This window comes from Micropterus dolomieu, linkage group LG16 (genome assembly GCF_021292245.1).
Source record: "Micropterus dolomieu isolate WLL.071019.BEF.003 ecotype Adirondacks linkage group LG16, ASM2129224v1, whole genome shotgun sequence".
NCBI classification, from domain to species: domain Eukaryota; kingdom Metazoa; phylum Chordata; class Actinopteri; order Centrarchiformes; family Centrarchidae; genus Micropterus; species Micropterus dolomieu.
In genome coordinates, this window is record NC_060165.1 from 20,801,577 (window position 1) to 20,809,836 (window position 8,260).

Consider the following 8,260-nt stretch of genomic DNA (forward strand, 5'->3'; position numbering starts at 1 on the left):
CTGCCAAATAAAGGCAGAAAACAAAACCGAAGGTGTTTGTGGGTTCATTATTGTTTGTGCGTCCGAAGTGTATGCTTTTGTGCATGCCTGTGTGTGCATATAGATATGTGTGTTTGTGCATACATGTCCTGCAGGCCTTGTTTGTCTATTGTATTTGTGCTTGTTATTGTTTGCTCCTGAGGGGAGTGGGGAGCGATTGCATCTGAACACTGAAATTACAGCGATGCCAGACTCTGATAAACACAGTCGGAGAGCAGCAGCCTTCTCATCTCCACCTTGCTGGCGAGGCCCAGCAATTCAACATCACATGGATGTGGGTGAGGAGGAGGGGGCTTTGTCATTTTGGGAATTCTGCAGAGCCTAGGTCCAAAATGGATGGATTGTGGAAGCTGAGAGCAGATCGTCTGTTTCTTTCTGTCGTTTTTAATGTTTTTGTTGGTGCAGGGTCCCGGTGAAAAGAAGAAATAGGTACCAGGAAGTCCAGTTAAACGGCTTATCAGACGCAGAGACGGTGCACAGTGGTTTATTTTTTGTGGCAACATAGTACAAAGTCTGGAAAGTTATCTCAGTAGCAGTGATTTTCTTCTCTGTGTTGATGCATGCAAGGAAAACAGTAAATTTAGTCCTTTAATTGCAGGCTTGTTAATATAAAATTCTAGGTATGAGGCTGTGCAAGCAAACAGCTCATTTTGGCCATTGTCAGTTGTGATAAATGCACACGCTAAAGCATTGGTTCCCAACCCCTGGGCTGTGGACCGGTACCAGGTCTCGAAATATTGCCTTCTAGCCCGCAAAGAAACAAACAAACAACACATTCTCACTTCCAGCTTGTCACATATAGATGCTTAGTCAAGACCTCTTGGTGTCGCTTGTTTACGCCCTGGGTACCCGTAACATTTTTCTTTGCATGTAAGGCTCCGCAGTCAAGTTATCAATAACAAATATTCAACATCCGGTTAGACAAAGTACTGGTTAACGTTGCAAAAAGTCACAATTTGGTTAGGTTTAAGCACCAAAACTACTTGGTCAGATTTAGGAAAAAATCATGGTTAGGGTTAAAATAAGTATATTAAGTTGCATAACTAAAAAAGAATCAATGTTGTATTTTTGTTTACTGCAGGAAATGAACACTAGTGTCCTGGGTAAAATTCTGGTTTCTGTTTTTTATATACTTCACCTACTTTTAGCGTTCAGCAATGATGCTAAAGGGATTCCCAAAGCGACTGATGACCATGCGTCCATATGTGACGACTTGAGAGTGAGAACGTGTTGATCAATATGATTTAGCAAAAAACTTATTGTATAACTTGATGCACAATGTGTGTAGTAATTACCTTGGACTTGGCGTGGTCTCTCAGCTGCGTCTTTCTCTATCACTCCCTGTCGTACCCACAACAACAATGTACTGATTTTGAACAAGCGCATTATGTTGCAACTAGCTACATGAGCTTAAATGAGTAAAAAGCTAAAACTTTTGAGGGTTTGACAGTTTCTTCAGAGGACATAAAAGCCCTAATGTGTGTGTCGTAATATACAACATTTGACTTTTATTACTTCAGTCGTGTCCCTCCTTGCCACTGGCACTACATATTTGTCAATATAAAAATAGTGTGCAGAGTGAAGAAGGCTGGGAACTCCTGCCCTGAAGAGAGAGCTGAGAACATGGTGACAAGTCCAATAGGGCAAGAAACATGTCATTGTACAGGAAAACTGTGCACACAACTACGGCAAGTACACTGGGAACCAGAAGTTGGTCTTTAAACTGTGATGATGTTTACAACGGACAGTTTGGGTATGAGTTTTTTTCAAACCTGTCTGTCTTTCAACGTGTGTCCCCAGATCTCTGCATCTCACTTTGTGTGTACAATGTGATCATAAGCCATTGAATGATGGCCAAAACTTGGACAATAAAAAAGGAGTAATGGGCTCATTTGCTTCCACTCAGATATTTTTCTACCCGATACTGGGATTCAAACCAGCAGCCAGTTAGAAGCCACTAACTAGACTACTTTTAAGAAAGCAGAGAAAAAGCTTGATACACTGTTATTCTTGTGTTTATTGCGTTTTATGAAAGTGTGTAACTGTGTAATGCGAAGGTAATTTGACAGTTTGCACTATAATGAAATGCCTCAAACATCTGCGCCTGAGTGACTGAAGAAAAAAGACTAAATGTGTGTGTGTGTGTGTGTGTGTGTGTGTGTGCGTGTGTGTTTCTGCATTGCGGAAGTGTATAATGGGGTGTGTGTGTGTGTGTGTGTGTGTGCGCGAACGAGTGAAGACATCTGAACATTGTGTTCGGGGCCCCGCTGCTGCTCTGTATTAGCTTCACCTCGTTATCGTTATCGCCCTCCTCCATTGTGGCATGAAGGGCGGAAAATGATTAGAGGAACAGGTGACAATGGAGGCAGAGATTTCTGGCTTTACCCGGGGCAGCGCCACTGTCAGGTACAGCAGCATTACACTCAAAAGAAAAGAAGAGGGGCGCCGCACAAAAGAGCTCCTTTCTTACTTTAAAACACTCACGTCTTCCTCAGGAGTGCAGAATGGGTGTTCATAGGAGCCAATTGACTTCCTCCATCCATCTTTCAGGTAGTCGCAGAAAGAGAGATGAGAGCTTTGAGGGGGAAAGACTTTCCACTCCTCCAACCTCCTTCACTCTCAACTCCCTTCTTTTTCTGATCAGAGGGGAAAAAGAGGGAGAGATAGCAAAAAAGGAGGGAAGACAGGAAGCAAGGCCGAGGCTGTTTCCCACGGCGACGTCTGTGCGTGTGAGCGACACGGACTCTGATGTAGTAACGCCAGGGCATTATCTCATTCAACCCCCCTTCTTATCTCAATGCGTTCCCTCCGTCTTTTCTCCTCCTCCACCCTCCCGCCTCACCCCAGCATTACACAAAGCTATCTGCTCCGTGGACTTTTCTGACTATTTATGTCGGACAAGGTCAGGATCGTTTAAACCGCTCTGCCTCTCTCAGCCCCTGCAGATGAGATAGCGCAGGAAGGAGGGAGAAACGATCGATTCCTGCCGCCACGCAGATTTATTCCCCCTCCTCCCTTTTCCCTCGTCTCTTCTCATTCTCCCAATGGGGTTTTGCAGCGAGCCAGGAGGGAGGGTCACCACTGCCACCAAGCTCATCAGTCTCTTTAACACCCGTGGCTTTTAAAATACAGTTGCAGCCCTTAAACTGGCCACTTTTCTCCTGTTCCAAATGAGTGCCATCCTCCCATCAATCTGGCCGGTGCAGGTTTTCAGAGGGGAGTGAATGGTGAGGCCTGTTGAGAAAGAGAGAGCGAGAGAGAGGAAGAGATTTAGACAGGAGAAGCAGCTGCTTGTATCATTCACAGGGGTGTTTTACAAATGAAGTGGGCACTTACTCAGGCTAAAGGCTTAATTGTGAAAAGAGCTGGCATGGGAAGTGGGACACCAGTCAGTCAGAAGAATGGGTATTTGAAAGCCAATAAAGATAATGATGTTTAGGGGGCAAAGAAGCTGATATTTAGGGCCACAGTTCTGTATGTGGTAATCCTCAAAGTCATGTAGTTTCTGTGCTCTAGTATCACGTGTCGGTCGCTTAGTAGCCTGATGCGTCGTCTTTTCTCCAGATGTCTTGGTGATCTTTTGTTGAGGTTTTGTATGTGTGTGTGTTTCGTCTGTTTGGCCACCGTGGCCCTCAAAGGAGTTTCTCAAGGTGCAGCTATAACAAGCATGACTAATGTCTCCTGACCAAGAGTGGTACGGTACCCTCGCTCACTAGCACTAGCCAGGTGTTAATGCACTGTTAGCACAGAGACCACTTGATTAAAAGAGACATAAGCAGTGATTTAGTGATCTAGACCAAGGAAGATCTATTTTCCAACATTTTTTCCTTCAAATTCTGGTAAATGTTAGGGGGGGCTCTCTGTGGCAAAATATAAAGTACAACGCTACTAGTCTTTTGACAGACTACCACGTGCTGCAGTAAATATATGGTGTGTTTTAAAATTAGGTAAAAAGACAGCAGATGGATTTGTAGCCATGGCCATAAGTCTTTTCTGTAACTCTGCTGTAATTGTCAATGCAACGGTTTCTAATTCAAAAATGGCAGTATGAGAGGCACAAACTGATTTACCTGTATGTTATTACAAATTTGATTTAATTCACAATCAGAAGTATAAAATGAAGTAATCCCTAGTTTTTTTTCTTTAAAGACATTTTTGACACTCACGAACAGTTGTGTGGTTTGTTTCTCCACTGATTCTTCCTGGTCTGATCCATTAGCTTTGAGCTAGCTAGGCTACCAAAAGAGTAAAGCTTATGGGCTACTGATGCTTTCAACTTCCTCTGTTAAAGGAATTGGAACACTTGTCTAGCTTGATGATCCCTCAAGAATATACCTGGCTATCAATGCCCAAACGGCTGCAGCAAGTTGCAAGCTGCAAGCGTATCATTTTCTTGGTTGCAAAAGACACAAGATGTTCAACAGAGCAAAAATGTATATTTTCTGGATCTTGCCAAGTTCAATCACTATTGTGCTATAACAAAAGGTGAAAGTGCAACAACAGTGATACATGTATTTATTGTAGGGGTACAACTAATGATTCTTTTCGTTATCATTTAGTTTGATTTTATTTTTGGATTAATTGTTTAGTCTAAAAAATTAAAAATGCCCATTACATTAAAGTGATGTCTTCAAACGTTATCTTGTTTTGTCTGTCCCACAGTCCTAAACCCGAAGATATTTAGTTTATTGTTGTGACTGAAAACCCTGTCTTTTCAGAGCCAAAATTGTCATCATCATTTAGACTGCAGGGCACTGAAACTCTCCTTTGAAAGCCAGCATAACACTGTTGCTAATAGTAAAACCTCTTCATGAATACTTCTGTGGAATCTGATCAAAACGTCTCATTAGATTCAGTTCATGTTGAGGGTTTCTACCGTGACGTCGGCTTTGTATGAGCAAGTGTTTTGTTTGTGAGAATACTTACATATTTCTTCTTCACTGTGTGTGTGTGTGTGTGTGTGTGTTTGATAGTCTGCCACTCATGTCTTGGGTTACTGTGTTTCTGGATGATAGATGGCTCAGCCCAACCTCCGAGCCCCAAGCCTGAGCCACCGGACAGCATGTCACTGCCAGTTTCCGCCAACTATGACTCTGTGTGTGTGTATGTCTGGCCCATTTCGACCCCCCACTGCAACAGGATAGGTGGGTAAGGATGGCCTGGCAGTGTGTCTGTATGTGTGTGTGTAGTGTGAACTGCCTGAGGTCTGTATCCTGCTGAGTGTGGCGGCCCCAGCCCTTTCCTGTCCAGACCACACGTCTAACCAAAACCCAATGTGTGTTTACATGTGCCACGGGTGTGTGTGTGTTTCCAGGACATTCTTAGTAATTCACAATTACATTAAAGGCTGCAACTAATGATTATTTCCCTCAACATTTAATGTATTGATTATTTGATTAATAATTCAGTCAAACAGTGACGTTTTCAAATTGCTAATTTTGTCCAACTAGCAGTCCGAAACACAGGTGTCCAGAGCCCATAGTGACGTTGATAAATCTATTGATGATTATTTTTAAACTGTGAAAAGTGTCTGTCACAATTTCCACATCTTTCAATAGCTTGTTTTGGATAAGCAGCAGTCCAAAAAGCAGATCCTTATATAATACACAGTAAAACAGTTAACTGTCTTTTTAAAATTGTTTACTAATTAAATTGTGTGAGACAATCAAAAGCACCAGAACAGCTACTAATGTTGCTTCCAAGGTCAAAAATGACATTTCTGTTTTAAGCCAACATGGATGAGAAGTCCTTAAAAGTTAAAGTTAAAAAAGTGGAACATCTACAATTTTATCACGACTGGTCAAAACTGCTGAGGAAGATAATGATCAAAACTCCCAAACAGCTAAATGGATCTTGTATTGAGATTTTTAAAATACATTTTTGTTTGATAAACATTCTGAAAGATTTAAAGAGTTTAACATATTTTTTCTTAAATGGTCAATCAACTGTCAGAATTGTTGATATCAACTAATCGTTTCCTTATCATCCTTGCTGTCTGCCTTGCTCCTTTTTCAGGAGTCCATCTCGTCATGACTCCTTGTCTCAGTTCATCTGCCCATCAGCCTTCCCTATCTGATATTTGACATGCAACTTTTTTATGTAATTATTGAAGAAATTACATTGTGTGATACAATCGAAAGCTCCAGAACAGCTAGTAAATTAACGTTAGGCTTGAGAAGTCAAGAATTAAAGTTTCAGTCCTGATTTCTAAGCCAACGTGAATGAGAAGTCCTTAAAGTAGTCAAAAAATGTGGAAATATGAACGTCTTCAATTCCATGATCATTACACGAGGAAGACCATGTGATATAACAGCTCCAGAACAGCTACTAAATGGACATTGCGGTAAGATTGTTTTGTAGTGTTTTCAAAGTGAACAATGAACTTACAACCTCAACAGCAACTAATCATTTTAAAAGCTTGTTAAAGAATTTCCGCATGATAAACTTCCTTAAAGATAAAAAGTTTTTTGAGCCTATTTGTTGTATAAACTTCTTAAACGAATAATCGATTATCAGAATGGTTAATTAATTTTCCATTAGTTGATTAATCAGCTAGCTTGTCTTTTAAAAGTTTGTCTCCTTGGACCTCCTCCTCGTCTCTCCATCATCCTTCCCCATCTAATAATTTCATTTGAAAAACTTTTTCCAGTTCTTCTGTCTCCTATTTTGATGCTCCCACTTTCCCCTCCAATCTGTGATTTTTCTCAAAATAGGTTCTGAGATTTCGCCACCGATAGCAGACAAACGAACGGCACCTAGAGGAGAAGGAAAAATAAGTAGTCAAATCCCCCCACCCCTTCTTCCCTATTCTTCCTCCCTCTCTCCAGTGCTGCCAGCAGACAGCGTGTTTCTCAGCGTAGTGGAGATTATAGCCGGGAATGACAAGCACGCCGTCTGATACCATATCCGCTCTGAATTACAGATCAGCCCTTTTTAAATGATATTTTAAATACTTGCTGCAGGCTGTGAGTTTTCACAGGGTCTTATTTCATTGTTATTATACTAGTACCATATTTTTGTTAGAAAATCAGTGTTGGCGCTTATTTAAATGAGGGAGAGTGGAAGCCGATACACACTCCAGTGTGTTATTTTACTGTGCCACTTTGGAAAATCCCTCAGTACACCCGGTGCTATACTCCTCACATACCCCCCCCCCCCCCCCCCCCCCCCCCCCCCCCCTTTTTTTTGTGTGTTCTTGGTGGGAATTAAAAGGGAGCACTGTGAAAAGGACAAAAGAGAAAGGACAAATTGTAATTAGTTTGATTTTGTGTGTGTGTGTGTGCTTCACTGTGAGGTTGGTGTAGCCCATTAAGGGTTAGATTCCCACACAGAAAGAAGACTGAGGCTTTGATTACTTCTTTCATGTGTTGAGGGGGGGGGCACAGATTTGACTTAAATCGTTTCACCGTCACTCAGTTTGATCGCTGAATAGTTTGGGATAGCAAAAATGTCCCTTTGTTTTTCTTTTTTTTTTTTTTTAATATTGGGACAGGCAGGTCAGGAATTTAGGAAGAAGACATGTACTACCCTTGATGGCGTGCTGGGTGGCGCTGTTGCCCCAGCGATGCTCCCACGTTTGGATAAAAGGTCCCTCGGTTTCAGTCGAAGGCTCTGAGCTCTTTGTGCTTTGGCGTTTCATGATGGGATTCTCTGGAGAGCAGAGGATGGAGAACGACACTCCTTCCCCCTCTAACCCTCTCTCTCTCTCTCTCCTCTCTCCCCCTCTCCCTCGCTCTCTGCTGGAATACACCCTAACCTTGACATATTGAGAATGAAAACGACGGTTCCACATCCCATGCTCGCTTGTTGACAGCGTTAACACTCTTTTCATGTGCGTTTTGATAGCTGAAAATGAACCATATTAGACTGTTATGAGAAATTATGTTTAGTGTGCGTGTGTACGAGGACATGTATTGCCGTGTGTGTGTGACCACGTAACTCAGTATTTTAGTGAGTTCATTCAATAGAAAATCATTTTAGTTTGCTCCCACGCTCTTAATTCACGCACACACAGACTCACACACAAAGACATACATGCACAACACTAATTGTGCTCCTTGTTTGTTTATTGGGTCTCAGAGAAAAGTATGTAAAATAGGCCCAGGGGAGGGAAAATTTAGCCAGTGGGGCTAAACTAACAATTTTAAACCTCCCAACCTCTGTCTCACCCCTCTAACCCTGTCTCACCCTCCTTTCTGCTGTTTCACCCTCTTAACCCCTT